The sequence below is a fragment of the Bombyx mori genome, chromosome 15 (genome assembly GCF_030269925.1).
Source record: "Bombyx mori chromosome 15, ASM3026992v2".
Lineage (NCBI taxonomy): Eukaryota > Metazoa > Arthropoda > Insecta > Lepidoptera > Bombycidae > Bombyx > Bombyx mori.
In genome coordinates, this window is record NC_085121.1 from 15241199 (window position 1) to 15264409 (window position 23211).

At 37.3% G+C, this 23211-nt stretch overlaps 1 protein-coding gene across 3 annotated transcripts in view; it reads right to left on the reverse strand.

The window, feature by feature from the left end:
* Nucleotides 1–23211, reverse strand: part of LOC101744252 (adenylyl cyclase 78C) — a 141731-nt gene that overhangs the window by 55814 nt on the left and 62706 nt on the right. The gene's annotated exons all lie outside the window — the stretch shown is intronic.

The following is a 23211-nucleotide window of genomic DNA, read 5'->3' on the forward strand; positions in this document are numbered from 1 at the left end:
AGGTGAGCCGTATTCTCATCTGCCCACAAGAATAATAGAAAATAATGTAAAAAAATAACGTGGTGCTCATGGGACATATTATTTTGACTGGGTATCGAAGCCCATCTATATTATAATGCGAAAGACTTTTTCCGCAACCTATTATACTAATATATAAATCTACGGTGGTTTTTACGGATGTTCCGTTATAACTACTGAACCATGCATCTGATTGAATTGGTATCCATGCAGAAAATACATGTACTTAATGGATAGGCTAATATTTATATGAGTGTTGGACAACCTAGAGCAGTTGCGGTGGCTTTAATGATGAGAATTTTTGTGGGGGTGAGAAATAATAATGTTAATTTTAAATGCCCAGCGAAGCGGACGGGTACAGCTAGTACATTATAAAGGGAATCTTTTAGACTGCGGCTTTCCTACACTTCTTCTACTTAACTGCTTCGTTAATGCATTCACCCGAAATCATAATACATCCTATCACGAGCCATAAGTACAGCGTGTTTTATATTTTAAGAAAAAAATGTTTATTGTTCAAGGGAAAGGAAATTATTTACATTATTTATACAGGTTTGGTATGTATGTTGAGCGTCTTTGGTCTGCGGAATATCTGGGACTCACCTAAATGCTACAGATATTCCCGAATCACCTCGCCAAGTTGAAACTTATACGAACGCCTGCTGAGGCAAAGGCTTGGCGAGATTTTGGACATGGAGTAACACATTCCGGCTTCAAGTTTTGAAGAATAGGAGAGCGAATACAATTCCTACGTCTCAAAGTTTTACAGACTCTGGTAGTCGCTTTGAATTAAGTACGCCAAGATCTCTTTTGCTTTTAGTTAATAATTAAAAAAATCTATTGTAACTACTCTATGAAGTTTGGTAGAGTCAGCTCTACATTTATATACATATATAACATGTACAGTGCTGTCACCACGCGGACAGAGGCCGGCCGCGGCCGACGCGACATCTAGTTAATAACTAGTGTATAATTTGACAGGACTTCCATCACTCTCAAAGTTCATATTAAATTGGACATTATCGATATTTCGTGGCTGGACATTGAGAGATACGCATTTTGTAACTGAATACAAGAGAGAAGATTCTTCTAATGGCGTTGAATTAAATAATAGGAATGAAGGAAACACTACCAATAAGGAGTATTAATTTAGAATATGTAGTATATATTTTCATTGGAAATAAGTAATAGACGCTATTAAGTTCATTATATTTAAATGTATATATTATTGAGACCATAAACGTCGGATGCCTTTTTTTATTGCTTTAGATAGGTGGATTAGCTCACAGCCTACCTGGTGTTAAGTGGGTACTGGAGGCCATAGACATTTACAACGTAAATGGGCCACCCACCTTGAGATATAAGTTCTAAGGTCTCAAGTATAGTTACAACGGCTACCCCACCCTTCAAACCGAAACGCATTACTGCTTCACGGCAGAAATAGGCAACCCTGCAACGTGCTGGGCACGTGGTGCGAATGGACGAAGGTAGATTACCGAAACGACTTCTGAAAGGCTGGTCGGAGGGCTGCAGAGGTAGCGGCAGGTCCAAGCTTGTCCTTGATGTCTTTCTTCAACCGAGGTTTGGAGATAAGATTGGGCTGTGTCCCTGGCATGGCAAAATGGCTTCATTACAGTTTTTTTTCTTTCTTATATATGTGGACAAGCTCACAGCCCACCTGGTGTTAAGTGGTTACTGGAGCCCATAGACATATACAACGTAAATGCGCCACCTACCTTGAGATATAAGGCAGAGCGGTGGAACCTACCCGTGCGGACTCAAGCGGTCCTACCACCAGTGAAATTCCACCAGTCCGTTAAATATTAAAATAAATTGGAATACGTCCCATTTCCATGGAAAAAATCTCTACTGCAGTCACTCTTGTTGAATGTATTAAGGACACCTCATTGTCATAGGATTTACGTCATGCCGTCCCTTTCAAAATACTCCATAAATCGCAATAGAGGGAAAAGATTTGCGATATAGTAAGAAGTTTTCAACTAAATATATTTTTTCTTCTACTACAGAAACTTCTACTTCAGAAACTTTCTTAGTTATGAAATATACACAGTTGTAGTGACAGTTAAAGTTGTTAAACTTTGAGCAGCTTTGCGTAGCGCTAAATCTTTTTTCAACTTCTCTTCTACGCTGAATATAATATTTATACTATAATATATAATAATAAATTATTATAATTTAATTATTTATAATAATAAATTATTAAAATTAATTCAGTGTTATGTTTACCTGATTGAACATCTAATATGTTTATTAGAAAATAATATTATGATATCGGCAAATTGACCATTGAAGGTCACGTTCAAGATTTTTCAAGTGTATTGCCAACTTTTAAAATGATGTTTTTTAAAAGAATTTCCTACTCCTAGATTTTATTCCACAATAGATTGGGGGGAATAGAGATTAGAGTTAGAATAGGGACAAATCTGGGATGTCACAATACTTTTGTTGAGTTGTTAGATTTAACTTTGTTGAATTGAAAATGACTTTTATTTTGTGTTTAAGAATATTAAATAGTTTAATTTAGTCATCAAAGTTTTGTAACTCATTAAAGATATTAAAAAGTTAATTACTTGAAGTTAGGTACCTATCTAAGAACTAAATAGTGCCAGCCCTATCGAAAAACTCTATTGTTCCCATACGTAACATGATTCACCCCAAAGCCAATGTGAATCGGGTCAAGATAATTTTTTTAGGTTTTGTGTATATTTTTTAATGAACTATGTTTAATAACGTATCGTATACAAAAATTTAAGCCACCGGAACCATTTTAATCTCAATTTTATTGGTATTGGTACTATGGGTATTGGGTATATCGGTACCCTAAGAAAAACCATTGAAAATTTGTGTTATAATAGATTTGGAAAGGGTTCCGCGATTCCCCCCTATCTACGGTACGAAAACTTAACTAAAAGATATTTCGATGTTAATAGCGGAGACATATTTCAAATCACACACCATACATACTAGCTTAATGTCATACATCACTCGGGTACACAATGACATGTTGCTCCTTCGTACGGACCCTCGGCTCATAGCTGTCAGTGCGGACATGGGACGCGGACATCGTCTGGTTAATAACTAGTATAATGTGACAGCGGAGTATATTGAGAATATATCAACGCATTGAGTGAGATTAGACAAATACTGTATTATAGATTTTTTTTACATTTAGAGCCAGGCGTTTATCCCGTATGGTAATAATCAGAATCTGCCCACTCTTCAAATTAGAATGCATGGCTGCTTCTCGGTAAATCTATGTGAGATCTATTACCAAATGTATTTCCTTGATAATTTCACGAATTGCACCTTGGAGTTCTTAAATCGAATGCTGTCAATCTTTACATACACTTTATATTTCACGTAGCCTTAAAGAAAAAAAAGTCTAAAGGCGTTAAAATCAATCAAAATTTTTTTGGCCAATAGTGATCGCCTCTTCGCGAAATCACACGTTTGGTAAGCTTTTGACGCAGATGTGCGGTGGTTTCATTATATGTTTGGCACTTAGCACCATCTTCACCCTCTTCGTCATCAGTTTGGTGTATTTCAAGGACCCAATGGTAGGCTATTCAAAATTATGCATCTTATTGGAACTCATACGTATATTGACAGTCGCCAGCGAAGGTCGAATTAAATTGTGCAAAAATATTTTAACTGCAAAACCTAGTTTACGACAAACTTTTACCATCGCTAAATGTAAAATTCCAGTCTAATAAAATAGCCTTCTAAAAACTACCAAGAATTTATTTTCGAACCAAGTTATACCTTGATCAATTTGCAACCAGTACTCATAGATTCCCGACTTCGAAACCCGACATATATCTTTTTTTATCTATTTATCCGACAAAGGGATGTATCCCAAACGATCCGAACTCGACATTGACATATAGATAACATGCATCACGGATTTATAAGTTAGCTGTATCTCGAATACGAGTGAATGCTCTCGATATCTATAAAAACATTCATTGTATTTCCCTTATGCCTTTTCTTAACCTCCTTTCCCTGACATCCTTTTGCCTTTTCTTAATTTTTTTCTTTTCTTTTATTTGTATTTTATTTTATTTTATGTGAAAGACAATAAATTATTTTATTATTATGTTCTATATTTATGTAAAATCTTATTAATTACATAATATTTTAAAAAAAAGGTATTAAAAATACAATTTTTAAAAAACACTATATAAAAATAGATTGCCGCTGATGGCGGTGTCTACGACACAAGCCACCAGTGGTCAGGACTCCAGAGTGAGGAACGTCCTCACGATACGCACAGTATCAAGGATAACTGCCTTCTGTATCAGGCCCCCGACCCTATTATTATTAATTTATTTGCGGATGGTACTTTTGAAAGACATCGACTTATTTATTACCTTAAATTGATAAATGAGCCTATGACCTTTCTCATGTTAAGCGGTAATCGATCTTTTTTTTGTTTTGTTTTTTTATTGCCCTTGTAGGCAGACGAACATACGGCCCACCTGATGGTGAGTGGTTACCGTCGCCCATGGACTTCAGCAATGCCAGGGGCAGAGCCAAGCCACTGCCTACCGCTTAAATTTATCGAGTTCCCAAGAGGCATGAGGTTTTCGATAAGTCCAGCTGCAGTAAAAGAACGGCTATCCTGCCCGACATCTCTAACCCATGACTGCGTTACGTTAGAAACAAGCACGATGCTGAAGTAACCCGTGTCTTACTATTAAGAAATATTTTCTTCATACAAGACAAAAAGCAAGCGCCGCGAATTTTATTATGTTTTAATAAATTCGATTACTGTCTTTTCAATTGAACCCTGCAGGTCAGGTTCCATAGTTTTTATTATTATTTTCAGAGCAGGACCGACGTCTAACAACCCGCTAGTTATTTTTGAACCATTTTTCACTGATATTTTTCTAGTGTTAGAAGGTTCTTAATTCATTTTATATTTTTTTAATGGCAGAGAACATAGCAGTAGCTCATATGGATTGTGGGATTTAACGAAATTTGATATGGCGTCATTCTATAAGACTCATTGTGTGGTGACGCAGGTGAGCGTCACCTTAAACGTGAGCTGATGAGCTGAAAGGGAGCACATGAACTCTGCGAAGAATGAGCGGATACGAAAGGGGAGGTAGGAAAACGGGACTTACTTGGAGGCTGATGCTGGCACTATCACGGTCGTAGTGGTGTTTCTTTGCGATGGGTGGCACATACACCTTTTCACCGGTTCACACTCAACTTTTACTTAGTATATACGAAAGGCGCGCGCGCACAATTTACTCAATATCGAACGAGCGTATCTCCGCGTGCCGTCATGTACCGCACTGCTATATGAGGTGCGGGGTGCGTACGGGGGACGGCACCCGAGTTGAGCCGAACATTTATGAACGTCGCGCTGTCGCGCGAACATTGTGAAAGGCGAATACAGTTTAAATTTACTTTGTTAATCAGTCGTTAGCTTTTTTAATTATTTTTTTTATTGCTTAGATGGTTGGACGAGCTCACAGACCACCTGGTGTTAAGTGGTTACTGGAGCCCATGGACATCTACAACGTAAATGCGCCACCCACCTTGAGATATAACTTCTAAGCACTCAGACTGGCGGTAGAAAGTCTTGTGAGTCCGCACGAGTAGGTACCACCACCCTGCCTATTTCTGCCTTGAAGCAGTAATGCGTTTCGGTTTGAGGGGTGGGGCAGCCGTTGTACTTTAAAAACTGAGACCTTAAGACTATTGTCTCTATAGGTCTAGTTAGGAACTATTGTCTCTATAGGTAAGTTTTTTTATTTATTGCATAAATGGGTGGACAAGCTCACGGCCGACCTGGTGTTAGGCGGTTGCCGAAGCCCATAGACATGTATTACGTAAATGCCGCCACCCACTTTGAGATACGGGTTCTAAGTTCTCAGTACAGTTACAACGGCTGTCCCACCCTTCAAACCGAAACGTATTACCGCTTCACGGCTAAAATAGGCAGGGTGGTGGTACCTACTTATGCGAACCTACAAGACGTCCTACTGTGGCGGGTAGCCATCATACAACGCAAGATAATTGGCAGCTGCCTGAATCTCGCTTACGAAATTTTCAAGATAAAGCGCATATATACAAGTTCCGAACAACAACATGCGGACCGTCGGTCTACCGAGCAATATCACCCGCTCGGTGGAAGATCTTCCCTTTGTCGTAAGCCCCAAACTACCACCAGTAATTTACGTTATAGATGTCTATAGGCTCCGGTAACCAATTAACACCAGGTGGACCGTGAGCTCGCACACCCTCCTAAGCAATAAATGCAATATTATGTAAATCTTGAGTTTCACTCTAAGTATTTTTTTGTTTTCTCATATTCAAGGAGGATATGGAAGAAAATGATTGTCTGGATTAAACGTAGTCCACGTTTCTTAGTAATAAATTCGGTGCGTTCGATTTTTAGTACACAATGTTATTCCTTCGTCACAGAAGTGCGTCGACACCTGTTCGACACGTTTCAATTTAACAATTTTATTGGAAGTTTTGTTCTAATAAAATACAGTCAATGTCAGTATTTCGAGATAAATATCAAACCTTAATAAGTGGTCGTCGTGGCCTAAAGGATAAGACGTCCGGTGCATTCGTATCGAGCGATGCACCGGTGTTCGAATCCCGCAGGCGGGTGACCAATTTTTCTAATGAAATACGTACTTAACAAATGTTCACGATTGACTTCCACAGTGAAGGAATAACATCGTGCAATAAAAATCAAACAAGCAAAATTATAATTTGCGTAATTACTGGTGGTAGGAGGACCTCTTGTGAGTCCGCACGGGTAGGTACCACCGACCCGCCTATTTCTGCCGTGAAGCAGTAATGCGTTTCGGTTTGAAGGGTGGGACAGCCGTTGTGACTATACTGAGACTTTAGAACTATATCTCAAGGTGTGTGGCGCATTTACGTTGTAGATGTCTATGGGCTCCAGTAACCACTTAACACCAGGTGGGCTGTGAGCTCGCCCACACATCTAAGCAATAAAAATAAATAAAAATAAACAGTTTTATGTATCTATGCGATAAGAGAAGGCCAGGTCGTGTTTGTTTGGTTAAAACCAGCGGTGGATTTACACTAAGGGCAGTCGGGGCAAGTGCCCGGGGCGTAAAATTTTTTAGGGAGGCTTAAATTTGAAACTGAAAAAAATTATTTTTTTGTCTTTTCAAGATTGCTCAATATAATTAATTCTAAAAATTAATAATTTTCTGTTTAATTGATAATTCAAGAAATTCAATGCATCCGTTATTTGTGAATTATAATTTTGGCACTTTTGGTAAAAATTAATAATCAAAATGATTTATTTCCTTGAAGATTTAAAATAATAAGTTTTTTCTTTTTTCTGTAATTAAAGAAATTTAATTCGTATTTTTTTTTTGATGTATTATAATTATAAGTCAAATTTATAATTGTTAGAAAAAAAATCAAATATTAATTTACGTTTTTGGTATATATAACATATAATAAAGTTTCTGCTATAAAATATATAAACTATAAATTTAAGTAAAATTCCAGCATTAAGTTTAAATTCGCCCCTGGTTACAACTAAAGATATTCTTTATAAACAGCACAAACCGACAAAGTAGCTTGTAAGGCGGATATACATCTTGCGAAACTTTGAGCATTCATTTTCTCAGTAATTCGGAAACAGACCCATAATAAGTTCATAGAAAAATATGTCTGTACCGCCGCGTACCCTGAAGATTTATGTCCAAAAATTTCCGAACTCACACACTGTCGTTTTAATGAAGTAAGTTTTCCCGAAGATATACTCATTTTGTATTGTTATGAATTTGCATTCATCAATTTTATTTCCCAAAGTTTTTGGAACGAAGTTCCTTATGGGTTGATGCGGAGGGGTACCCTAACCGGGAAAAAACGTCCGTAACGTAAGATTTTTATTATATATGTATAGTCTTAGTATGATGGCTATACAGTGTCTAATGTACAGTCTACGTGATGACGGTTATTATTATTATATTATTTATATAAATAGCTGTTTCTTTGTATATTATTATTTTTTAGCGTGTAAGTACAACAAAGATTTTGGTGAAACATTTATAGTTCATTCGCTCGTCTTGGTCTCAAGTTGTTTAATATCGGGAACATTGGACGGCCTAATTTGACAATTGCATGAAAATGAAATTAAATACATAAAACGTAATCTCGTCGAGCAAATATTAGATAGGAAACCTACGTAGACTACACACCAGGATATGGTGAAACCCGAAATCAACGGTAGGATTTTTCTTACCCAATATTCAAACTATTTCCATAGACAGTTCAACCAAATTCGGTTGAGGGGTTTGTGAGTGAAAACGGATCTTTTACGCTACAGAGTTATCATAATGTTATGTGTTATGTAACATGTGTATGTTCAACAGTAGGCAGCGGCTTGGCGATGCCCCTGTCATTGCTGAAGCCAATGGGCGAAGAACCACTGACTATCAGGTGGGCCGTATGCTTGTCTGTCTACAAGGGCAATAAAAATGTAACTTCGGACATCTAACAGTATCGAAGCAAATTTGCAAAAACACGTAAATGACGCTAACTTTGAATGCAAAATCCGATTTTAATGATTTCAAACTTATATTTATTCTGTTCTAGGTCAATTTCTGTTTACCTGTGAGAGCTATATTAGAATCCTTTCAGGATTTTTAGAAAACGGGCCCGAACAAACAAACAAAAAATAATTCTTAAAATCATCGACCACTTACTTTGATACTTTTTTTTTGTTATCCCTTTCTGTTTTTATTACTTTTCTTCTGGATTCGAATTAAAAATACTTTTACGGTTTACTTTCTGTTTATCGTTTTTATTTTACTATTTTCGACCTTTCGAGTACTTTACAGTTGTAGTGGTCACGGGATCATTCTACAGGAAAAACAATAAACGGGAGATTCAGCTGTTTTAATCTATATATTAATACGTGAAGCAAAAACTTTGTACCCATTTTTACGAAAATTGCGCGGACGGAGGACTATGAAATTTCTCACACTTATAGAGAATATAGAGAAGGAGTGCACAATTCTAATTTTTTTAAAAAATAATGCATAAAAGATACTTTAAATCAATAAAGAAAACATTACACACACTACCATGTATTTGACACAACACATACATAAAAATATACTCTTTATTTACTGTCAATTGGGAAACTTTTGTTAATGTTTAAAGTCTCTGGTCTTATTATTATTAATTATTGTTTGTCTTTATATATTGTGCAGTGTGTATATCTTTATAGTGCAGTTTTGGCGAATACTGTGATTATATTATCGAATTATAATAGTGTTTGACAAATGACAATAGAACCATAATAATGTTTAAACTTATAATTTCAATTAATTATAGTCGAATCTCGACTACTGCGGGGCCACTAGTAGTTTTAATTATGTGTACGACCCGCGTAAATGAAAGAAAATACTACGCCGGATTAAATTGTTTTATTATACATGGTGCTTAAAAAATACAATAATAGCTCATAAACACAGACACATACGATAAAATTTTTTTGAACACACACATTCGAAGTGAAAAATTTTACCAGGCTTTTACTACTACTGAACATTCTTTGCACGTTTCTTCAGCCTCATAAACTCCAAACGATTCATAAGCAGGGTACGACCCTTATTGGGATATGCGGGTTGATTTATTGAATATCAAATAGAAGATTTGGTTACCGTAAAAACATTATATTCTCACATTCAATGTACACGGATTTATGTTTCCCAAAGTTGCCTTCATCGAATTTACAAACGAAAATCAATCGTGGATAATAATAATATAGGTCTTTTAACCTATAAACTTTTTGGCGGGAACGCGAGGAGTGAAATTGTGTGATTTGTTTTATTTTGTCTATTTAGTATTCCTTCAGGTTTAAATGTGTAATAACGGTGGTTTATTAACTGTTTAATATCTGTGAAAGTGCACAAATACGGGAAAATGAAACAAAGCCGCTGGACGTAACTTCTCGGGATCCTCCAAAAAGTCCACTGAAAAAATCTTTGTAAATGACCACCATTTTATTGAGATTGTATCTCATCCCATATCATCTCACCTCATTTCATTTAATTTTATCTCAGTTGATAAAGTCTCAAATTAATCATCTTCATTTCGTTTCATTTCACTCCATATTATCATTATTCCTAAATTCCTTTATTTAATTAGAAATGACCTAAAGGTCTTAGTTACCAGGTCATAAAATCCCTTAAAAAAATTTACCTATAGAGTTGATATTCTATTAATTTTTATTCATTCACTCATCTTTTTATTGATTAGTGCTTTTTTTTTACTACATTAATATATTTTTCATCAATTGGGCCACGATAAAAATCTTATACCTTTAAACGAGCAATTCTTGTATATTAATATATATATAATCTGAATCTCGGAAACGGCTCCAACGATTTTCATAAAATTTAGTATACAGGGGATTTCGGGGGCGATAAATCGATCTAGCTACGATTTATTTTCAGAAAATGTTGTTTTATTCGTGTCTTCAATAATCAACTCTTCCCGACATCTATTGGCGAATAATAATACTATCTTTAAAGGCACAACAAGATGGCGTTATCAAAAAAATAAAACGAGCAAAGCTCGGTCATCGTCTAGTACTAGTAATTACGGAACACGAGCTCTGACGCGGTAGCTATACCTCACAAACGACTCATAACATTAATGACGTGTACGGAGTGAACAATACAAACAAACGCCTGACTTGTTATTTGTTTGAACTCTTACGACAAGGAAATTACGACCTAAAAAATTAACCCCGCGCTGGCCCAAAAACTGAAGTCACTTGGGATGATAAATGGATTATTTTCGATAAACATAGACGCTCATCATGTTGGTTAGGCACTGGTTCAGCATCTAGGTAATGTCCTAAACGAAAACATACCCCTAAAAAGTCGTGGTGTCTGTTTGGTGCTTTAATTGCAGGTATAATTCATCAGAGCTTCATACCAAACAGCAGCAGCATTACTGCAGATGTGCTCTCTGAGGAACTGGACACAATGATGGAGGAGCTCCAGATGCCTGGGTAACCGCACGTCCCCGTTGCTCATACACGACAAAGCTCAACCTCTAATGGCACAACAGACGGTCTTAAAGCTACCAAAGCTAGGGTCGGAAGTTTTGCGTCTTCCATCGTACGCACCTGACCTTTCGCCGGTAGGCTTCCAATTTTGTAAAGCTTTCCCAAGCTTTTCCAAAGCTTGAACAACTTCTTGCCAGGAAAAAAATTCAATACCCGAGAAGCATTACAAAATGCCTTTGAAGATTTGGTTTTCTTTAATAAAAACATTGAAAATTTACCACTGTGCTGATATAGACGTATCGTGGTATCGATGTCGGTTGTATATTTTGATTGATAGAAATAATATGTATAAAAATATATTTATAAAACTATGTCTTTACTTTCTGTATAGTAAGTAAACAATAATTTCATAAGTAAAAACCTAATACCATGTAGTATTGTATCTTTTTCAAATTTTTTTTATTGCTTAGATTGGTGGACGAGCTCACAGCCCACCTGGTGCTAAGTGGTTACTGGAGCCCATAGACATCTACAACCTAAATGCGCCACCCACCTTGAGATATAAGTTCTAAGATCTCAGTATAGTTACAACGGCTGCCCTACCCTTCAGACCGAAACGCATTACTGCTTCACGGCACAAATAGGTAGGGCGGTGGTACCTACCCGAGCGGACTCACAAGAGGTGCTACCACCAGTAAAAAGTACCAGTATCTTCAGTAGTGGTAGTAAATTGCAAGCGTACAATTGTCCATACTATCCCACCCATTCCTGTCGTGAACTAATCATATGTTTCAATTCGAAGAGTACCACAGCCGTGTTACCAATTTAAAAGTATCATACCATTGGAGTCTCGATTGTAGCTAATGCTTAAGATCGGCAATGGCGTTGACATGTCTATGTTAATTATATCATAGTTATCATTATATCAAACTGGTACATCCCCCCCCCCCCTCCGAAAACAGCTTAATACCTGGTGTAGAGTGAGGTAGTACGAGTAATACATTTGGCAAATTAAATTGCCTCTGAACGGTCTCGATATTCAGATAGGTGCTATCAATAAATGCTAATAATTTTCCTTTTATTATTTCTATAATTATATTTTCTTTTTTCCTTGTTATTCAATATAACCAAATGGATAGCATTAACATCATTAGCCATTTTTTCATGAAAACTAACTTACAGAGAAATGCTATTTATAGATTTTAGTAACGCCGTACTGTTTTGGGCTGAGTTGTAAAATAAAATTGACGTAAAATGAATGTAAAATAAATTAATTAATTATGTGGGACGTTTTGAAGCCTTCTCCTTTCTTCTCTTTTTAACCGACAACGATAAGCGATGAGTTAACGTACCACCAGGAAATAGTAGATACCCGATCCTGTGGACCGAATGCTAAACAGTCGACGTCGTCCTAAGCACGTCATTACGGATCCTCCCGATCCAGTAACGGTGCTTTTAGGTACCACAAGCACCGGTCACCGTATTCGTCGAACCCGTCGCTTGCGACGAAGGGCTCGACAAGTAAATTAACCCATAGACACAGCCCACTGAGTTTCTCGCCGGATCTTCTCAGTGGGTCGCGTTTCCGATCCGGTGGTAGATTCTGCGAAGCACTGCTCTTGCTAGGGCCAGTGTTAGCAACACCTCTGGTTTGAGCCCTATGAGCTCACCTACACGTCAAGGAGAGGCTGAAGTAGCCTCTCAAGGCTATCAGCATAGGAAAGATAAAAAAGAAGGAAATGAGCGGCTTATGGTGCCCATTGTCACCGTGGCGTGAAAGCCACCCTCCATTTTGTAATACACGGGCCACATATCGGAATAGCGTCAATAATTCCCTTCATAATTAGGATGTTTTATTGTTTAGAAGTAAAAAAGAAGTTACGAAATGAACTAAGATGCTCTATGGTAAACTAGTGATTTCGTGTTTTGACCATTTGCGAATACAAATATACAAGACGAGTTGTATTACGAAAGTTCTGTTGGAAATGTACAAGAATCGTCTGAACTAACTTATTTATATTATCTTTCATTACCAACACTATCTAAATAAAGGTGTCTGGCATAATCTTATTATAGAATAGGGATGGCGATTCTAAGAAAACTATTCTGGAATAATATCCCGAAAAAAAGCGTACTTAATAACATTATTATAGCTCTATTAATAAACACCTTGTAACTAGCACGTTATCCGCGATACCGTGTTTTGCTTCCTTCGGTTGTGGTTAAATATCTTGATATATCATTCATTATATATCATTCGTGTGATGGACAGGTTTGCTCTTTGGGTTTTTTTTCCACAGGAGGAAAATGGCCGGATCCGGCCGGATCGGTATGTGGGAGTCGAACCTCACTAAAAACTCTTGCCGCTCACAGCCAGCGCCCTACCCCGGACCGGGCGGGAACCCAGTCGGAGCTATTGAGACGGCGGGACAGGGTTTACGCAGAGCATATTACATCCATCCCGCCGTTCCCCGAACGCGGCCGCCAGCGACACGACCACCGGTTTCCTCGGTCGACGGGCCAAGAGCCCGCATTGATGGCACCACGCTACACCTTCCCCCGGAGCGGTCGGGGGAACGCGGCCTACCACACCGCCCCACGCCTAGGTTTCTCCCAGAACCGAGCGGGTGAAGTCCGAAGCTCTTATATGTATGTCAGTCTCTGGTACTCATAGCACAGAGAATCCTAATTTGGGACCTGATGATCGTGCGTGATTTGTTCCTAATTATTTATTTATTCCTACCGATGTTTCGATTACTTCACAGTTTTCATGGTCACAGACGAGACGCTAGATTAAACCATAACAGTAGTATAAATTATGTTTACGAATCCCGTAAACCGAAGAATAAACTAAATACGCAAGAGTTTAAGTCATGTCGTGGCTGACCACACACTCGGTGGTAAATTATTGCCAGTTCTTGTGGACGTGCGACAAATCTTTTTTTTTTCTTTTTTTTTTAATTCCTACCCAAGCTGAGAGCCTTGAGAGGCTATATCAGCGTAACCTTAACTAGTAGGTGAGCTCACGGGGTTTAAACCTGACGATGTTGCTAACATAAACCCTAGCAAGAGCCGTGCTTCGCAGAATCTATCACCGGATCGGAAACGCGACCCACTGAGAAGATCCGGCGAGAAACTCAGTGGGCTGTGTCTGAGGGTTAATTTACTCGTGGAGCCCTTCGTCGCAAGCGACGGGTTCGATGAGAACGGTGACCGGTGCTTGAGGTACCTAAAAGCACAGTTAGTGGATCGGGAGGATCCGAGATGACGTGTTTTGGGCGACGTCGACTGCTTTCCATTCTGTCCGCAGGATCGGGAATGTAGTTACCGGCGGCCACGATGAGAGGGTTCTCGTGTCGTGCCGCTTTAATGTGACCTTAATTCTTAATTGTTATTACCGTGGAAAAAATCAAATGTTCATAATTGAATTTTATTAACAGAAATTCAACATTCACAAAATTTAATTATTTATTGATGTAATTAAATAAAACACTATCTAAATATTATTCATATATGAAATAGTATTTGCAATGATGTGTTATACCGCAGGCGCGTAGTTTCCCCCAAACGTTAAAATACACGAATAAAAACACAATACACTCTAAAATAACGCTGAAATACACTCAATCTGAGCTGCATGATTACTTTATGGTATAAACAAGTAAGTTGGCCAAACCGAACCCTGATAATTCACGACTCGTCTCATCACCTGTATTAAAAAATTAGGGAGTTTACGAGAGAAAGTGAAAGAGAAGAAAGAAAAAGTGGCGGATGAAAGGCGATTGCATGCAGCAGAGATGCGAATGTTGCGATGGATGTGTGGAGTAACGAGAATGGATAGAATACGGAATGAATATGTTAGAGGAAGTCTGAAAGTGGCACCTGTGACAGAGAAGCTGAGAATTGCGCGTTTGGGATGGTATGGATATGTGATGAGAGATGAAAATGAGGTTGGTAAGAAAATGTTAACTATGAATGTGGAAAGATATAGAGGAGGAGGTAGACCTAAGAAGAAATGGATGGATTGCGTGAAAGACGATATGGGTAAGAGGAGAGTGAGCGAGGAAATGGTATATGATAGAAGAGTATGGGAGGAGAAAACATGTTGCGCCGACCCCAGGTAACTGGGAGAAGGGCAGGATAATGATAAGGGAGTTTATGAGAGAGAAAAAAAATGTTCTAACTCATAAACACAAAGAAAGTCAAAAATACTTTTTCTTCGGAGTTATTTCTTTTGAATTTAGATTTATAAAGTCTGGAAATGTCAAAAGTAATGTCTTAAATTGGATATTTCTTTACACTTCGCCATCCCTAGCACCTAGAATATTAGCAGGCGCGAACAATAACGCTCCAAACAGATTAAATGAGGAGACAGACTGTCGCCATTTAAGCTTGTTGTCTGCGTTCACAATACGGTCTAAGAAATTATTTTTCAAGGAAAACTGTTCGTTGAATCAATGAGTTACGACCTGCTGGGATAATAGTTTTAACCGCGGCTTACACCATCGAAAATAAGGCTTTTTTTGGTTGGCAAAGAAATTAAGAAAATGGTTTTACTATCACATCTATACTAATATATAAATCAACAGTGGTTTTTACGGATGTTCAATTATAACTACTGTTCAAAACATAGCAACCCTATTTTCCTCACCGCGGCGGAAGCGGGGGAGAGGCGTGGACTTACAGAACAAAACGACGTGCATCGACGAGAAAAAACACAATCATTGTCGGTCCCGTAAAACTGTATTAACTTTGATCCGATTATTAAACCAGCTTTAAATACAGTCCACTTTTATTGAGATAAGCCTTGCACCCAACATCTCATCGCAACGGCGCCAACAACTACTGAACCATGTATCCGATTGACTTACTTGAAACTTGGTATCCATGTAGAAAATACATGTACTTAATGGATAGGCTAATATTTATATGAGTGTTGGACTCCCTAATAATAATGACAATATATAATAATGTTAATTTTAAATGCCCAGCGAAGCGAGCGAATACGGCTAGTGGTTTATAATTTATTATGTAGATTATGGGTGAAACATATAATAATTACATTTTTCCGCTTTTCTATTGATCGAAAATTCAAGTTCTTTTCACGTTAAAGTTTGTTCTTTTAATTCTCAAAATACATTTAATAAGCGCAGTGACTGTACTTGTACGATGAAGTTTTGAAATATATCGTGATTTTTTCAATATTTACTAATTCATACGTTTTTCTTTCATTATTTATATTCTTATCCGTTCACGCGTTGTTTATATATGACAATGTGTTGATCGTAAAGCATATTGTAAAACCTCACAACTAAATATCAACTTCAATAACAGTAAAGTAAAATATGTTTTCAGTAATATTAAAAAGTCACATTTTACGTTATTACTTTACAACTTAGAATTTGATTAAACAAATGTTCATTCAACAATTAATCTCTCAGTGAGTTGTATTCTATAGCATAAAGCCGTTTTAAGATTCTGAATTGGGTTACTTAATGGTCTCGGCGAATTTTGAAAAGCTTTAAACCAAGGTTTTTCTTTTCGATGATCGATTCTATAATATCATATGTTAAAAGTTTTTTTTTTATGGTTAGATGGGTGGACGATCTCACAGCCCACCTGGTGTTAAGTGGTTACTGGAGCCCATAGATATTCACAACGTAAATGCGCCACCCACCTTGAGATATAAGTTCTAAGGTCTCAAGTATAGTTACAACGGCTGCCCCACTCTTCAAACTGAAATGCATTACTGCTTCACGGCAGAAATAGGCAGGGCGGTGGTACCTACCCGCGCGGACTCACAATAGGTCCTACTACCAGTAATTACGCAAATTATAATTTTGCGGGTTTCATTTTTATTACACGATGTTATTCCTTCACCGTGGAAGTCAATCGTGAACATTAGTTGAGTACGTATTTCATTAGAAAAATTGGTACCCGCCTGGGATTCGAACACCGGTGCATCGCTCAACACGAATGCACCGGACGTCTTATCCCTTATTATATATGTATGTATTGTGAAGTATACTGGTAAAATTACATTGATCAAGTTTACCGCCGTTCCCAACTAAAATGGTTCCGGAGTCCACTCTCTTAAAAAACTTTATGCCATTATCCACTTTTGGGATATGTGGTCGAAGTGGAAATGCTACCCAAAACAAAGATTTACCTACCAACTGCCTACTTGCCCAACATTACACAAAGTGTATTACAGTGAGCATACTAAAGCCATATTAAAGTACAGCATGACGTATTTTGTTCTGCCGACCCTACCTAACGAGAGACGGGCGAGAATGAATTAAAACTAGAGGTCCCGCAGTAGTCGAAATTCGACTATAATTAATTGGAATTGTAAGTTTGTACACTATTATGATTGTATTTTATACTTCTATAATCACAAATTTCGCCAAGACTACACTATAAAAATATTAACAAAGACAAGCAATGCTTAATCTATTCTCAATTTGACAACAGACGCCAAGAACAAAAGTTTGACAATAAATAGTGTGCATGCGTGTGTGCATCAAATACATGGTGTGTAGTGTGTGTAATGTTTTCTTTATTGATTTAATGTATCTTTTAAGCATTATTTAAAAAAATATTAGCATTGTGCACTTCTTCTCTCAATTCTCTATAAGTGTGGAAAATTTCATACTCCTCCGTCCGCGCAATTTTCGTAAAAAGGGATACAAAGTTTTTGCTTCGCGTATTAATATATAGATTACCAATCCAAACCATTTATTATTAAGTTTACAATTAAGTTGGTTTTTTTTTTAATTTAAAGATTCACTCGACTCGTTGATAATCCCTTTTGAGCATCCAAGCATAATTAACTCTGTTTTGTAAATGGACAGATTTAACTTTTCATTAGTTAAAAGACGAATAAATTTGATTTCTCAATTCTGAAATCTGTAACGCTTTAAGAATAGGGTTGAGTTTTTAGAAAGAAAGAAAGAAAGAAAGAAAGAAAGAAATCATTTATTCGCCAAGCATAGTGAAAATGAGTTATTACATAAATTAAAAGCAGCGTGTATGCTTTGTCATTATTTGACATGCGAATTTTAGTGCAGTGCAAGATATTATAATATTATATAATTTACCATTCATTCATCCATAATTCAACTAATAATTAAAAATCCATTTATTTTCAATGTCATCCCTAAGAAAATCATTTATGTGATAATAATTTTCACTAATAAGATTACCTTTTAGGTTTTTTTTAAAATTAAAATCATCTAAGTCTCTTAATTTCTTCGGTAGTTTATTAAATATCCTAACGCTCATACCTAGTATACTATTATTCTTTAATGTAATAACTTACGTTTCACTAACTTTTGTGCTTAAATATAAGTTTATGATCTGAGCTCTGTGGGTTCTGGTAACGATAAGACACTAGACGATACGACACCTGCGATACTAAATATGTTTATCTACGTTATTAAAAGTACTAGTTTTGAAGTCTTAGCGCCATGTTTATGGTGTACTATTGAAATACAGCCAAGTTCCGTTGTGACATCAATCAGTGTGCTTAGTATAGATAATACACATAAATTAGTTATATATATATTTGGGGGATATACGACAAAGGGAAGATCTTCCACCGAGCGGGTGATATTTGCTCGGTAGACCGACGGTCCGAATGTTGTTGTTCGGAACTTGTATATATGCGCTTTATCTTGAAAATATCGTAAGCGAGATTCAGGCATCTGTCAATTATCTTGCGTTGTATGATGGCTACCCGCCACAATATAAATTAGCAAATCAAGCACTCAACCAAAATGTTTACGGGCGTCAGCCACTAGATGGCTTCGCTTCGATTAGTTTCTCATTGCTCCTGTAGATGGCAGTAACATATTATTACCTATATTTTATTTTTAATGAAGGATTTTGTAAATTTTCTTCAAACTACAAATTGATAAAACTTAATCGATTTGTCTATAACAAATACAGACTTGTCTGATTTTTTAATTTTTATTTTCTGTGTTTAGTTATACCATAATTAAATGCCTTAACTTTAACAACATATATGGGGCAGCCGCTACAAGATGTCGCTAGTTTCCATACAGAAAAAATATTTGTCTTAAAGTATCGCAATTTCAGGGCCCTGGTGCTTCGTGCAAGTTTTTGAACGTTCTCGATAGCGTAAAAGTTAACATAAATTTGTATGGAGTTGTAACGTTTGCCTACATTTGGCGCTGTGCCTACTGCGTAAAAATTGAGTTAACTTTTACGCTATCGAGAACGTTAAAAAACTCACATTACGCACACAGAATATAAATTTATTGAACTCCTCGCGCGACATCTGTCGTGCATTGGGCCTACTATATAGATCATAAAGCTCATGTGCTTCTATGATGTGTAAGTTATTATATTATGAAGTTTAATGAAAATTCGTCCAGTAGATTTTGCATGACTATTAACAAACGACCATCAAATTTCACAAATTTTCTACGTTTATAATTATTTTTAAACTATTGCATAGCTTTTATCGCGGGCATTGAGCGCAGCGACTGAATCAAGAAATTCCGTAACGAAAATAAAACCTAACTCCGCCTACCATGAAGCTCACGTTCAACACATTCACATCTTGCTCTTGTGTAGTGTTTGTGAATAAGCGCGCGGCGTGACGTCGCACTGCATGCGCATCATGAAAAGTCTGCCCATCTCTCTCTCGCGCGTTCTAGCTTATGAGTGTGAAGGGGACAGTGGTTTTGCTTTTGTTAATGCTTATAAATATAGCGTGATCTTATTTTATTATTGTTTTAACTTAAATTATTATTGTCTAATTATAATTGCATAAGTTGATAAAAAATGCTATGCAATAGCTTTTTTCCGCGGCAGTCCCCGAGTGCCACACATGTTTTTTTTATATTATTTAAATGGGTGGATGAGCTCATGGCCCACCTGGTATCAGGTTGTTACCGGAGTCCATAGACATCTACAATGTACACTTTGAGATCTGGAATTCTAAGGTCTCAGTTATTACCACGGCCGCCCTTCAAACCGAAACGCATTACTGCTTCACGGCAGAAATAGGCAGGGTGGCGGTACCTATCCGTGCGGACTCACAATTCGTCCCTACCACCAGTAATTTCGCATATTATAATTTTGCGAATTTCATTTTTATTACACGATGTTATTCCTTCATTTGTTAAGTACGTATTTCATTAAAAAAATTGGTACCTGTCTGCGGGATTCGAACACCGTTTCATCGCTGGATACGAGTGGACCGGACGTCTTATCCTTTAAGCCACGATGACTTCATAACAAGAGTAGAATTTTCAGAAGGTACTCGAAATTTTACGAATAGCGCTTTGATGTGCTTTGTTCAAATAAGTATTATTGTTTGTGGATTTAAATTTAAAGTTGATTGTTAAAATACATAACAGATGTCATATATGTAAAACAAATACATAGAACATCAATAACATATGACAAGTCGTGATATATTAGAAGTAATATTATTGCGCGAAATTCCTTTTTTATTCAGAATGACTGAACAATAACTTTTCTAATAATAAACATTTCTAGATTCAAGATTCTCGAATTTCAGACGATATATAGTGTATTCGGCACTTATCACAGAGAAAATATTGTAGACAAATATATGATACTTCTAAGAGCTTACAGCAAAATAAACAGTTCACTTTTTTAGTAAATTCTATTCGAATAGATAGTACTACGAAATATCAAATCTATTTTTTTATTTTAGTAAAAAAGCACCAACATTATGTAAGAAGCAAATATCTTATCTTTACAATCGAAAAGTTTTTTTTTTTTTAATGTACAGGATACTTTATCTTAGTACCTATATATACGGACTGAACTGACTAAAGCCCGCTCAATATAAATATAATATGTGGGAATGACGAGGTTGTTCGCCTGTTGCGAATCTCATCTCTCATTTCTCCTCGCCATCTTTATTTGTAATTATTCTATGCAAACACCCTAAGTCTCCTAAGACTCCCCTAGGACGCCAAACGTGCACCTCTACCTCACCATATTTCTTCTGCAGCATGATGTATTTGCAGATATCAAGCATCGCCCGCCACCGATTGATACCTAGGATACGGCGCTGCTCTTCCCATGTGGAATAGGCCGCGAATATCTGCTACATATCCAAGTCACGCAGGGAATCAAGACCGTAGTACAACAATATTAGAAGCTATATTAGAACATAACAACCCTAAGTAAAAGTATCCTCTAAGTCAATAAGTCTTCATGAATAACATTGACCCTATACGATGTACTTAAGAATTCCGACCATTTTGCATGAGGCGCTCTTAATTGTATGGCTTTTGTAGGATGGACTAGGATTTAGGATCTCGTTAACACACGCAAACGCCTTCGCGATGTAGTGCTGTAGGAAAATTCTGCGGATTCCATTAACTGCACATCGGACAAACTCATCTGTACGAAGCCAAAATCAAAGCAAGCCTATCTAGCAACTGCCTTAACTGAATTCGTGGCTCATTCGGACACATTGCCACGAGAAACGGAGACAATCATGAAAAATAATGATTAATAGTTAAATGGCAGGGAAAAGATAATGGGTCCGCAACGAATGCGTTAGTCTGGTAAGATTTGCACCACCTTTGGACCCGTTATAACCCAAGGACACCACCACCTTTGGATCCACCGTCTACGACGCTCTTTGAGTGGCCAAAGACAGGATGAGATGGCACAACATCGTATCCAAAAGGACGAAAGGCATGGGTTTAGGTTGTCACGACGCTCAGACATAAGAATCACGACTGGGGGCAGGGGTGCATACAATACAAATGCATACCATACACGGGTCCGTGTGTTTAAGATGCGTGCTATACATTGCTGATTTCCTAGTGTCTTGCCATTGTAACTTTGTACCAGCAAGGAATCGCGAAACGAAGTCAGCGCAAACTTTTGTCTCGGTAGCTAGCTACAGATGTTTAAGTTACCCGGCTCCCTGTTATTTTCTGAATTTTTTTTTTGTCATAAAAAACATACGCTTGCATGAATAGCAAAGGCCACCGCCCAAAAGGTGAGGTAATAATGAAGTCCAAAAATAGGCTTGGCGTCACTTGGCAGCTCTTCAGCATTTTAAGACAAGTATTTTAACATGAAAACGATATATGGACAGATCCCGATAACTCAACGATATCTCTCTATTTTATGAGATTGAGAATTTTCATGCTTAATAATAGGGGTTAAAGTATGAAATAGCCGTTTTATTGTAATAGGTAATTCGAACATAGGTGTATAGATAGAACATAGATATATGTAATAGGTGACATAGAACCTAGAAATTGGCAATTCCATACTTTAAACCCTAAGATCTAAAGTCGTTCAGAAACTCCATTTATTCATTTAGATTATCGACTACCTCAGGCGGAGTCTTCGGAGTGCTAAAGTATCTTCTATCTATTCTTGCTCGGTAGTCTGCAGCCCAATCGCATTATATTCATTCATCTCACAAACTAAACCTTTATGGGTTTATACACGGTAAAGGGAAGATCTTCCACAGAGCGGGTGATATTTGATCGGTAGACCGACGGTCCAAATGTTGTTGTTCGGAACTTGTACGCTTATGTGTCGATATATATATATTATATAATTATAGCGCATCTATATGGTCATGTGGCACGCAGGGATACAGGGATAGGGTAAAATAGAGGGAAAAAGGCCTAGGGGTAGAGGTCCCAAACGATGGTCGGACAAAATAGCGGAGGAACTGGGGATACCTGTCAGCGACGCACTCCCCCGGGCTACAGGGCGGGATCGATGGAGACAGCTGGTTGACGGAATCGGACGGAGTCACGATCCTCAACAGTGAGGAACCGATCGAAGAGAGAAAGATGCGCTTATGTTGAAAATTTCGTAAGTGATATTCAGGCATCTGTCAAATACATTGCGTTGTATGATGGCTACCGCCACACCTTCATACAGTGTACGTCTTAAATTGCCTAGCAACAAAATAAAACATATACATATTTCAGACGAACGGACTTCGCTATTTGGAACCTGCTCTAAAATAACTATAATTATCTTCTTTATTTGTTAACAACACTAAATGTGTTAACAAATAAACCTTATCTACTTAATATCAATAAAAACTAAATTCTAATTGCTACAGCACTGCGGAGATTACCATTCTCAAACAT